The sequence below is a fragment of the Crinia signifera genome, chromosome 9 (assembly GCF_055691185.1).
Source record: "Crinia signifera chromosome 9, ASM5569118v1, whole genome shotgun sequence".
NCBI lineage: Eukaryota > Metazoa > Chordata > Amphibia > Anura > Myobatrachidae > Crinia > Crinia signifera.
In genome coordinates, this window is record NC_139225.1 from 121541916 (window position 1) to 121555708 (window position 13793).

Here is a 13793-nt window from a genome sequence, read left to right on the forward strand (position 1 = left end):
CTGTCAGTGTGAATCCGACTGCAGCAGCGTTTAGCAAAGCTGTCTCTGAAAGGATCACATAAACGGTGCGTACACACGGGCATAAAATCGCTGGCAACATGGTTGCTCCCGTTTTCAGCCCCCTAATGGTCGCTGGTCGGAGGAGCACGCTCCTCTGACCAGCGACTTCCCCTGCCTCGTCTCCCGACAGTGTGTCATTTTCATCAGCGACCATCTCTGGTCGCTGATGCAAACGGGACACTGAAAAATATTTGAGGAGTCCAAATTTCGAGTTAGATCTGGATATAATAATAACAACTGTCAATATTAATTGAGATCCACCTAACCACCATAAGCAACAGTTTAACTACAGCTCACTATCTAAGCTAATTTAGTGAGAGGTGTCAACAGATTTATATATTCGTTTTACATTATAAAATTCACTCCTAAATGTGATTTATTATTAAAAGGCTTTCCTTTCCGATACTCTGTGTGATTATATGTATATAACCTAATCAGTGGAGTTTCTACACGTTACAACAATTGTTGCCTACTGCACTTCTATAACGCAAGTTATTGATTTAACATCGTAGAACAGAACTGTTACAATTGACTGAGTGACCCAGCTGAAGTTGTTATAAAATGACATCTCTGCCCAAATAAACAATCCACTAGGCAGTTTTACCGCATTTTCATATGTACTATTACCCGGCCGCACCGATTAGTCAATTTGCCCCATTACACAGAATGACAATTTATCACACTATGTATATAGATAAAATTAATTAATATGTCAAACATGTTTGCTCATGAAGCCATAAAATAAAATTTTATGGATCATTTCCCTAAAAGCAGAAATAATATCCCAAGATCATGAGTCATTCTGTAACCAGAAGTGTTGAGTCTGTTTATCAATATCATTTGCAATGGTCATTTTGCCTGTTAAGCCAAATTAGTAATAAATATGCAGTATATAATCTGTCTGATTACAGCATCACTATACAATATATATTGACTTTGCCAAACAATCTAATAAAGGGAATAACCTATCAACATGAATCATCCCTACAAAACATATTAAGATTTATTTCATTAAAATGATTCATGCCAACATTTTAAAAATCCTAACACAAGTTGTGTCATCAAGCTCCCGAATCACCCACTTTAAAATGGATAGGCTCTGAGTCTAATGGGATCATTTCAGGGCCCGGCGAGTAATATCCAGCATGCAGGATAAATCTAGTTACATCGCCAGCAGTGCCAGATTAAGGCTTTGGGGGCCAGGGGCACTTTAGACAGGGGGGCCCCCTTGCACTTGTCATTACTGGCCGCAAACTGCATGGGAGAATTTTACACTGTCAAAACAGAGAGTAAAGGCAGTATAAACTTGGTCAATGGGTAACTGCAGGGGATATATATATATATATATATATATATATATATATATATATGTGTGTGTGGAAAGTGGCACTCCTTTGGACTCCACAAAAATGACTACTCAGTCGGAATCAGCTCCAACGTTTCAGATTTTACTCCGTTTTCAAGGATAGAACCATTTCTTTGAGTGCAGCACCCGGGCAGTTGTCATGTGTATCCTGGAGCGCCAGTATATATATATATATCTCTTATATATTTGGCTACATGTGTCAATCATCCGGACACTGTGTCCGTAACGCTGGGCGGGGTCACACACCCCCTCCCAGCTGACACATGTAGCCAAATAGCCATACAGCACGACGTCATGGAAAGAAATGCATCAGGACCAATTAGCCAACGGCAGCAGGCCGGGGGGGGGGGGGGGGGCGTGTCCAGCAGGGGGGCAGGCACGGGCAGCGCACACTCCGGCAGCGCCTACTCCAGGGCGCGGACCAATGTCGGGCTGGGCCGGGGGGCAGGGTGCCATATGCCCCCCGGCACGGTTACCCAGTCCCTGTCTGCAGCCCGTGCTGGACCTCCTGCGCTGGCCGCGGCTTCCAGAAGCAGAACACGGCCGCGGCTACAGGAAAATGGCCGGCGGCCCCCTGCACTGAGGACATGTCCTCAGTGCAGGAGGCCGGTGGCCATTTTCCTGTAGCCGCGGCCGTGTTCTGGAAGCCGACTGGGACTGGGTAAGCGCTTCCCCCCCTCCACGCTCCCCCCAGCAATATCTAGCACTGTGGGGGCATATCTCCCCCCTCCCCCCAGCAATATCTGCCACTGTGGGGGCATATCTGGCACTGTGGGGGCATATGTGTCTGGCACTGTGGGGGCATATGTGTCTCTGGCACTGTGGGGGAATATCTGGCACTGTGGGGGAATATGTGTCTGCCACTGTGGGGGCATATGTGTATCTGGCACTGTGGGGGCATATGTGTCTCTGGCACTGTGGGTGCATAGGTGTCTCTGGCACTGTGGGGGCATATCTGGCACTGTGGAGACATATGTGTATTTGGCACTGTGGCGGAATATCTGGCACTGTGGGGGCATATCTGCCACTGTGGGGGCATATGTGCCACTGTGGGGCCATATGTGTAGGCTCTGTGACGGAATATCTAGCACTGTGAGGGCATATCTGGCACTGTGGACATCACATTGTGCGGTGTAATGGGCATCATGGTATGGGGCGTAATGGGCATTACGGTGTGGGCAGCATTGGGTAATTGCCATCACAGTATGGGGTGTAATGGGCATCAAGGTGTGCGTCATAATGTGTCATTAGCATCACAGTGTGCTCTCATTTTAATGGGGCGTAGCCCCCTACGACGGTGTGAAGAGCGCCCGTAGGGCGCAATGAATCACCTAGTATATATATATACACACACACACACACACACACACATACACAGACATACATACAATACCACATGAAAAGCCTGTGTTTGTCCCTCTGCACCTTACTCTGTAGGAGACCTCACAGTCCCAGTGCTGCCTCTGATTAAAAACCTTCCCATGACTAGGCTGCTGCTGTTCTCTGAGAAGCATGTAATGAGCTCCACCAATCAGAGCTCAGCACAAACGTCTCAGCCTCTGCCCTCTGGTGCAAAGCATCATGGGACTTAGTCAACTCCCAGTAATTCACTGCATATTTGTGCAATCAGTGTGCCTTGGCTCCCGATGCTCAGCACCATTAATCATTGTCACATTGGCAGATAGGTGAAGCTGCAGCACTACCCCACTCCCATGCACCTTAACCTTTTTTTTTTAAAATACATATATTAAACATTTAGAGAAAGAAGACTCTTTTTGGGGGCACACTTGAAACAAAAGATATATGTATCAAAGGTATACTATAGAATCAATGGGTAGTTGGTGATTTAAAAGCTTTTAATAGTATCAAATTTATAAGATAGAGTAATCTCAAAGCATGAGATACATTGTAACACACATAACATATACAAACACAGATTTTAAAAGGCAAAAATCCCCCGCCTAAGGAGCGGGGGTACTAGACCACACCCCTGAAAATAATCACTAGATTGTGGATGTCTCAGCAAAGCAAAAGAGATATATATATAGATATAAACACAGGGTATATGTTTACAGATATGGGGAATATTGCCGAGTTCGGTTTATCAGGAACAGTTGTCAGCACACAATTTTAAACACACAATTTAGTTAAAGCCGTTTTAAAAGTAACAGCTTTTTAAATACTCCTGAAACTCAGTAATCAAAGGATTAATTGGTGACAATGGACACTTCTTAAATTCAGTGTATCAGTGTCTCATTTGATCATCAACCAACATTACACAATATTCACTGGTCTGAAAACAGTATGTAATTGGTAATATCAAAAGCTCAAATAGGGCATTTAGTTTCCAATCAGCAGAAACAATCCTGTATCCAATCAAGTCAATTCAAAACAAAACAGAACAGTTTTCCTGTGTAAAACGTTACTGTATCAATTTAGAGTAAACATAAGTATCCAGATATTTTAGTGATAATTTATTGGCCCTTTAGATAGAAAATGAAACAAAGAGACGGCTACAATATCTAGTTTCTCACTCTGTTTCTGCTGTCTTATCATCATATATCGATATATATCGGATGATAGATGAGAGAACAGAGGATAGATAGTGTAATGCCTGAAATTGGCCAAAGAGGAAAGATCTTTCTGCTTTTCCTGTATACGGTATCTTGCTCAGGCTGTTACACAATTAAGTCAGAGCAACCATTGCCAGACCATACCAGCGAATGAGAGAAGATTAAAGAAGGTTTTAGCATAGTAAGATAAAGTCATAGAGAGATAAATATGGTATATTTACGGATTGGAAAGGCGTCCAAATTGTAGTTTGGATGCTAGAGTGCCAATGGTTACCCTTAGTTACTCCCTGTAGCCCCAACCATCGTGAATCAGAGGATGATTGTTAGGAAGGGTAGAGAAAAAAGGGAGATTGTGGCATAAATAAAGGTTGGCCAAAAATAATCCTTCTGCTGCTCATTAAAAACGGTACCTAATTACCACTGTTGTCCATAAAGAACAGTGCAGTGAAATAATGGCAGTTCCGTGAGTGATAGAGGATTTGAAATACAGACACAGGTTAAGAGAAATTGACAGAGTGCTTGATTGGTTTAAATACAATATGTTAAATGTTGCTTATCTGTTAGGAGCAGTATGCCGTGGAACCGTCCTACATACTGATATTGTAAAGGACTTCAATCTCTTACTGGCATGTTACCAAACAGGAGGCGCCGGTTTAACAGCAGGTCGCTGTTACACAGTGTGCAGAGTGTAGCGATAGCCAGGCGACGCGCGCAGGGTATTATCTGTGTCAATCACGAAAGCAGTCTGCTCTGGAGCCGGTCCTCGCTTTGCTGCAATGTCAGGGGTGTGGAAAGGTTTGCCAGGTGGCACGGAAGACGCGTTTCGCCCCTCCCTGGGGCTTTTTCACATCCTCACTGTGGGGGCATATCTGGCACTGTGGACATCACATTGTGCGGTGTAATGGGCATCATGGTATGGGGCGTAATGGAAATTACGGTGTGGGCAGCATTGGGTAATTACCATCACAGTATGGGGTGTAATGGGCATCAAAGTGTGCGGCATAATGTGTCATTAGCATCACAGTGTGCTCTCATTTTAATGGGGCGTAGCCCCCTACGATGGTGTGAAGAGCGCTCGTAGGGCGCGATGAATCACCTAGTATATATATATATACACACACACACATACACAGACATACATACAATACCACATGAAAAGCCTGTGTTTGTCCCTCTGCACCTTACTCTGTAGGAGACCTCACAGTCCCAGTGCTGCCTCTGATTAAAAACCTTCCCATGACTAGGTTGCTGCTGCTGCTGTTCTCTGAGAAGCATGTAATGAGCTCCACCAATCAGAGCTCAGCACAAACATCTTAGCCTCTGCCCTCTGGTGCAAAGCATCATGGGACTTAGTCAACTCCCAGTAATTCACTGCACATTTGTGCAATCAGTGTGCCTTGGCTCCCGATGCTCAGCACCATTAATCATTGTCACATTGGCAGATAAGTGAAGCTGCAGCACTACCCCACTCCCATGCACCTTAACCTTTTTTTTTTAAATACATGCCAACCACAGGGGGCCCCGAGTTGGAGGGGGGCCCAGGGGTACTGACACCTTGTGCCCCCATTATGATCCGGCCCTGATCGCCAGTCAGGGCCAGTGTTCTCACCGCAGAACACTAACCCTGACAGATTACTCAGCACACATTGCTGACAAATCGCTGTGCGCTGAGCGATCTACATTGCTCAGGTCCCTCAGTAAAATCTCCCCCTATATATTGTACAAGTGTTAACCCTTAGCGACCAAGTTCATTTTACAGAATATGACACAACCTGGACCGCACAGGCTGCTCCCCCTGTATAATAACAGGAAACCACAGGCTGCACGCCTGCACAATAACAGGACACTTTTTGTCCCCCGTATATTTAGAACCAGCTCCGGCTCAATGAGCCCATGAGCCCGGAGATGTTATGCTCCGGACGAGGGAACCCACAATGTTTTTTTTTTTTTTTTTTAATGAAACTGCACATTACCAATGTGTCTCCCAAATCGCACGTCAGCAAAATCGCACATTTCCATGACTAAAAATTGCATCATATTGCATTTTTTTACTGCAAATTCGCATCTCATTAAATATGCAAATTCAGACAAAAATTGCGATTTTACGAAGTTCAATTTCAGAAAATACGATAAAATCGCATTCCATTAAATGTCACCCACCGTGTTACAGCAACCACTTTCTTTGAGCAAAAATTTTTTATATGGTTGGCTAGAAACCCCCCTCCTCTTGGCAAGTGCCTTAAATTATGACAATAGCACTGGTATATAATATGATCAATACACCTGCCACCACATCATGCAGTTTAAGGAACAGAGCTGCTTTAGTCATATGCCTAAGGCGCCGGCCACTGAAGGGCAGTAGTTGTGAGCAGGGACCCCCGGATGGAGGTAAACGGCGGTCATTATCCCCCCTCCCCCAGTGACTTGTGGAGCAATGCAGCGGCCGTATCGCACCCTCCCCCCACCCTGGAGCAGTGTGCCGGCCACATCGCACCACCCCAGGGAGCAGTACAGTGGCCGGATCTCCCCCCGAAAGCAATGCGTATCCTCCCGTGGAGCGGGTAAGTGCCGGGGCGCATCACGGCGGCCCTACCCCCCTCCCCCCGAGCAACATGGCGGCCACATCACCCCCCCCCCAGCAACGCTGCGGCCAAATCACGCACCGGCCCTGGCTGCACATGCCCCGTGTACCAGCTTCTTATACCAGATTTACTGTGTATGTGGATATGAGCAGCTGCCAGGAGGAAGAGGCAGGAGCCTTACCATGAAGTGGGAGATTGTGAGCTTAGAAAGTGCAGTACTGGTTCTATTATGTTTGTGTATGTATTTATTATATGTTTAACCTTTTCCTCACCACTTATTTTATGTTTGAAACAGGCTATACTATAGACCAGTGGTTCTCAAGCTCGGTCCTCAAGTAACCCCAACAGTGCATGTTTTCCAGGTCACCCTGCTAATTATTTAATTTGTGATTCTGTGTGGAGACCTGGAAAACATGCACTGGTGGGGGTACTTGAGGACCAAGGTTGAGAACCACTGCTATAGACCATCTGTACTGTTAAATATTAATACCTTATTCCATATAGTATCCAGTGTATAAGAATACCAATTTTTAGGGCTGTTACCACTGCCCCAGACTCCCGTACTTACTCCAATGCGCTGCAAAGTTGGAGATGTTGGAATACATTTGGAAACCCCCCTCTAAATATCCTGCGTTTGCCACTGAGTTTAGTCATACCTTTCAACATTACTGTTGCTGAACCCAGGATCTCTGGCTTTGCAGGAATTACCCTCTGGCTGTGCATCATTAGGCCATTTGGACATTAACGCTATAGCAGGTATAAATATATGTAGTGGGTGCACATTGCGTAATATCATCATATTGAGCTGCATGCACGACCAACTTGAAGACATGATGAATGACTCACAGGAGAACGCAGTAGTGTACACAGTGGACAGTGAATGTTTTTATGGTTCAGATGCATCAGAATCGGCCACATCCTTCAAAATATTGTGTAAAGTTCACCCAGCTCTACATTAAGAACATGTAACTCATGGTACTTGTTACCTAGAACGGCGCCCATGATTTTGATCCTAGGCATCGCAAGGGAAAAAATCGCGTCGGTCGCATCGCATGCGGCCAAAAAATCGCATGCGATGCGACCAACGCAATTACCGCGATTTTACATAGGGAACAATGTTAAATGGCCCAATTGACCCGATTTCACATAGGGAACAATGTTAAATGGCCCACAGACCCCCAAATAGCCACCCTGAAGTGTGAAATGGCCCCCCCAATTGTTAACGCCACCCCACGATCAACTTCAACCCGAAGCCTGGCGAGCGCAGCGAGCCCGCGAGGGGTGGCGGTACGCGTCCTCCGACCTTTTCATACCCCCACTATCCACGTCGGTGTGGAGTTGAGAATAGAAAGTGTGGCAAGCGCAGCGAGCCACCGAGCCCGAAGCGTGGCGAGGGGACGTGGATACCTTCACAGGTATCTGCGTCCCCTCGTGGGCTTCACAGGTATCCGCGTCCCCTCGCGGGGCTCGCTACGTTCGCCACACTTTCTATTCTCAACTCCACGCCGACGTGGATAGTGGGGGTATGAAAAGGTTGGAGGACGCGTACAGCCGCCGCTCGCAACGCTTCGGGTTGACGTTGATCGTGGGATGGCGTTAACAATTGGAGGGGGCCATTTCACACTTCAGGGTGGCTATTTGGGGTCTGTGGGCCATTTAACATTGTTCCCTATGTGAAATCGGGTCAATTGGGACATTTAACATTGTTCCCTATGTAAATCGCGGTAATCGCGTCGGTCGCATCGCATGCGTTTTTTGGCCGCATGCGATGCGACCGACGCGATTTACCTTTTACCATTCATTTCTATGTGAAATCGCAGGCATCGCATCAGTCGCATCGCATGCCATTATAATGGCATGCGATGTACATGCGATGCCTACGATGGGCGCCGTTCTAGGTAACAAGTACCGAAATCATTTATGTACTTGGCTCACTGACAGCCAAAATATGCAGTGTTTTTGTCTTCCTACTTTCTGTATGCATTAATATTTATTTTTTATTTCCAGTGAAAGGTGTGACTGGGTGTCTCAATAAAAGCCTTCACTTGGCCACTTAGCTGTACTGTGAGTGCCAAGTCACTACTGCACACAGTAAGCAGATGGCCTGTGGAGTTTATATGTTGATCAGTGAGGCTGGGTCACTTGTCAGTAGTAAAACTTTTGCAAGCTATTTCTGACTGAATTCATCAAACCATAGATTATAATCTAGGTGCTTTGAAACAATAGAGTTAAACAACAGGATGCCATTTAAAAATGTATCGCAGTTGTCGGTGAATAAAGATGTTATTTTTATTATATTTTTAACATTTTTAATAGATGCCTTTTGTGCGCACACAAAATCTCAGCCCCTTCCCAGGAAGTACCCCTGGGCTTCCCTCAATCTAGGGCCCCCTGTGGTTGGCATGAATTATGAATCCCCCCCCCTCCCAAAACATTTTTTCCAGTAAAAGTTTTGTGCATGGGAGTGGTGTAGTGCTGCAGCTTCATCTATCTGCTAATGTGACAATGTTTAATGGTGCTGAGCATCGGGAGCCAAGGCACACTGACTGCACAAGAGATCAGAGGCTGAGAGGCTTGTGCTGAACTCTGATTGGAGGAGCTAATCTTATGCTTCTCAGGCACATTGAGGACAGCAGCAGCGGCGGCCTTGTCATGGGAGGGTTTTCAATCAGAGGCAGTGCTGAGCCTGTGAGGTCTCCTACAGAGTAAGGGACAAACACTGGCTTTTCATGTGATAAAGTGACCCGGACCCCTGGGTAAATAAATAAAACACCCCAGGCTTCTGTTTTAACAAGAAAAATATACTGTCCATTTAATCAGTCACCATCATAAAAGAACAGTAGTCAACATTTTGGGCAACTGCTGCCCTTTGTCAAGACCAGGTATGGAGAACTTCAGGAAAAACATCCTTGTTCTTCTTAATGTGGGTGGCAGCTGTGGAACTTCTAAGATGCCATCTCCACACTTTTATTGAGTGGATGGAAAGTATTGGTGGCAATGAGAGGTGTGGGGGAGGGGGGGTGGGCAGTTAGTTAAAGTTTTGCCTAGGGTGCCCCGAAGCGTTACACAGACCCTACCCGGAGCAAAACATTCTTCAAAGTGAGAGAAGTAGTAGAACACAGGGACATGTGGTGAAACTGCAGGAGGTGGGTTCAGAGGAAATTTAAGGAGAAATGACTTCAGAAAGGGTTGTGTATAAGTGGAATAGCCTCCAATCAGAGGTGGTAGAGGACAAGACAACAGGGCAGTTTATACATGCATGAGATAGACATAAGAATATTCTAATATCATTATGTATATTCAATGCACTAATTTGATTGAGAAGCTTTCACACTTTTTTTATAAGGGTATCCTTACATGGAAATAAGGATCAAAAAGTATTTACTTTACCTAAAGGTAAAAAAAGGGGCAGAGTGGATGGTCCAAGTGGTTCTTATCTGCTGTCACATTGTATGGGTGAGATTTAATAGGAGGAGATATTCAGAAAGTGAGAGATTTGGTAAGAAATCTCCAGTTTTTTTAAAGTGACAAAAACAGTTTGATTTTGAAGTGTAAATGTTACACTTCAAAATCAAAGTGTTTTTGCAGTGTAAATGATTGCCGCTTTAAAAAAACAGGAGATTGCTTCCCAAATCTCTCACTTTCTGAATCTCTCATCCTATTACATTTCACCCTATGTTTCTATGTTAATACCAAAACATTGGGAGACTTCTGCTTTGTTTATAGACATTCCCCACCACACGTCACTGGCTACAAGTACATTCCCAAAGTTCACAAAGATTCGGTGAGCCAGCACAATCATTTCTAGAGTGTGGTCACATCCAATTCATGTGTGATGTTTACCAGTTGCATACAATATACTGTACATCATCATTATAGGAGGGACAATTGTGGATAATGCATTATCATCTTTCCCATTCAGCCTTAAGTACAGTAAAAGTATTTTGAGGTCTTATTTGCATTATGAAATATTTCCATTTCCTGCTGTGGTATATTGTGTTATGTAGAATAGGCACTGCAAGCTTATTCCATTAGTTTTGTGTCTGTCAGTCAGTCAGTCAGTCTGTCGATCTACAAAAAGGTCTAGAGCATAGATGCTCAAACTTGGTCCTCAGGACGCCACACAGTGTATGTTTTGCAGGTCTCCTCACACAAGTAAAATAATTAGCTCCACCTGTGGATCTTTTAAAATGTGTCAATGAGTAATGAATGCACCTGTTGGGTGACCTGGAAACCGTAACCTGTGTGGGGTCCTGAGGACCAAGTTTGAGAACCCCTGCTCTAGACATTTGAGTACAATGTTCACAGCACCGTACTGTCTCAGAAGTGATAACAGGTTTCTGCAATAAGGACAATGCAAGTTCACATTATACTTTTGCTGTAGAGAAAGTTGCACATTAATTTTAAAATGTTCTGTCAAAATAAGGTTTTTTAGTATTGTGACCTAGCTATATGTTTTCAAATATGTTTATTTGGATTATTTAATATCAGATTTTTTTATCGCCTTTGCATCAGTCTTTAATAGGTTTTTAGACATTTTTTTCACAATAATCTGGATTATGTCAGCAGTTTGTCCTCTTATTGTCAGGACTAATAGCATCAGATTACAGTCAGCAGTGTTTCTAATGCCCCTTTCAGACCGCACTTATTACCCGGTATTTTGCATTTTTTTTACCGTCTCAAAGCGGTAATACAGTAAGGTCCAGAGTGAATTTACCGGTTCCAGAATACCAGTCGCCCAAACATGCAGGGTCCTACCCGTTTCAGACCCTTTTTTTGCAGTCTAAACATCCACTATTTTCTATGGGTTAAAAATGGGTTCAGTGTTGTGAAGGGACAAAAACGGCATTGAAATACCATTTAAAATATGCAGTGTGAAAGGGGTTTAGCTGTCTGACCCGGTTTTAGAAAATACCGGGTCCATTCTGTTTTTGCGGTGTGAAAGCAGCATTATATGTTCTCTTACTGATGATAGTGATAGCTTAATGGGTCTCCTATTTTATTGACTGTCACTTACGTAACTGTTGGCTGATTACCATCCTTATAGACTACTTGTGGATTCATTGTGGATAGACATGCCGGCAATGGGTTGGGATTGTTTGGTCCACAGCAACTAGGTCAACAAGCATTAAGTCGACACCACTAGGTCGACAGGCAGCAAGGTCGTCATGTGTCAAGGCAGACATGGGTCAAGATCGACATGGGTCTAGGTCGACAGGACATTAGGTTGACACAAGCATTAGGTCAACATGGGTCTAGGTCGGCAGGACATTAGGTCGACACAAGCATTAGGTCAACATGGGCAAGGTCGACAGTCAAAAGGTCAACATGGGGTTTTTCACTGTTTTTCGACCCAAATTTCTACACAGTCGATGTGGACAGTGTGAAGTGCACCGCACCCCCTCGTTTTGCTCACAATGCTTCAGGCACAATGCCACCATGCGCTCGGCAAGCACCCTATTTTATTCTCCCACCATGCCTGTCGGGACATGTCGGCTCACAAAACAGTGAAAAACCCCATGTCAAGCTTTTGACTGTCGCCCTTGCCCATGTCGACTAATGCTTGTATCAACCTAATGTCGATCTACATCCATGTCGACCTAAACCCATGTCGACCTTGCTGCCTGTCGACCTACTTGGATTGACCCAATGCTTGTCTACCTAGTTGCTGTAGACCCAATGACCGTATCCCCAGTAATGAATGAAAGACTGTAAACATCACCCATGAAACACATGGCACCAGACCAATGTTGGGACTTCTGAGTGCTGGAACATTGATCTCTAAATCTATGATAATGTTATCTGTCTGTAATTATTGTATAGGGTCAGATGTACTAAGCCTTAAAGTACCAAACACTTAGCTCCTGTCATTTTTCACAACCTGTTAACATGACAGTTAGGAGCAAATCGGCTGATACCTTATCTCTCTAAATTGTATCACTCTCCAAGGCATAGAGGATCTCCCTCTCATTCCTCCTTTATACAACTTGAGAGTGCAAGCAGCTTTGCAAAGCAACGCTATAGAGATTCACAAAGCAACATGTGCTATTAGTAATAGGGGTACATCTAATAAATATATCAAAATGAAAAGAGATGATGTTGCCCACAGCAACCATTCATTCTATCTATCTATCATCACCTTACTGTCTAACACAAGTCACACCTGATGGCTTTCTAAGGCAACATTAAGCAGAAAACAATAAAAATGTATTAAATGAATAATAAGCATTTCCCCAACTTACCCATTACATTCCCGATTTGGTCCTTTAGCCGTTCAATTAACATCAGTGGTGCGAGAAGGGGAAGTTACACTGCTGGGTATACATACGTCTGTGCTCAGCAGCAGACAACTGATGTCAGATTGTCTGCAGAGTACAATAAATAGTGCACATGCCGTCTTCCTAGCACCGCCCCTCTCTTAGCAAGCCCATATGACATCTGCCTTCAAATGTGGGATTCAAACCATACAGGAAATTAGTTATCAGCATCGTATTCATCACATACATAATTTATTTATAGAAAGTATAAACTCTTGTCCTTCTGACACTCGCAGCTGCAGAGGTTACAGTTCATATACATACTGCGGAGATCAGGATGCTTTTCATACTTTAATGCTGAGTCACTTTCAGAAGGAGTAACTTTTGGTACTTATGTATTATCTGGACTCCCATGTTAAATGCACCCCATTTTTTCATACCCCGCCTACTATCCAACTACGCATGGAGATGATTTTATATAGTGTGGCGAGCGCAGCGAGCCACCGTGCCCGAAGCGTGGTGAGCGCAGCGAGCCCCGCGAGGGGACGCGGTCTCATAAGAAAAACGGGAGTCCAGATATTACATAAGTACCTAACTTTTTTATCCACCTAATTATAGAGAACTAGGTGATTCTTCGCGCCCTACGGGCGCTCTTCACACCGTTTTAAGGGGCTCCACCCCCTTAACCGCGGAAAGCAGTTATTGCGTGAAATATGGTTTGTGCAGGAGGGGCGGGTGGGGAAATACTGGTGGTGTAGGAGTTGTGGGTGTTTAATGGTGGTGGGAGATGGGAGCGGGTGGTGCGTGACAGGGATGGGGGAGTTCTGGGCGGGGACTTGCTCAGTGATATACCTGGGTGGGGTAGGTGTTTAGCGGCGGTGGGAGACGGGAGTGGGGTGGGGGGTGACTGGGACAGTCGGGTCTGGGTGGGGACTTGTTTCGGAAACACACACTT

The 13793-nt window shown here is 44.8% G+C and overlaps 1 protein-coding gene across 1 annotated transcript in view; it reads right to left on the bottom strand.

Annotated features, from left to right (window-relative positions):
- The window catches only part of CYSLTR1 (cysteinyl leukotriene receptor 1), a 41919-nt gene extending 28993 nt beyond the window's left edge, over positions 1-12926 (bottom strand). Inside the window, exon 1 of the mRNA XM_083159616.1 lies at positions 12824-12926. The gene's annotated coding sequence lies outside the window, so the exon portion shown is untranslated. The remainder of the gene's footprint in view (positions 1-12823) is intronic.
- Between the last annotated feature and the right edge of the window lie 867 nt (positions 12927-13793).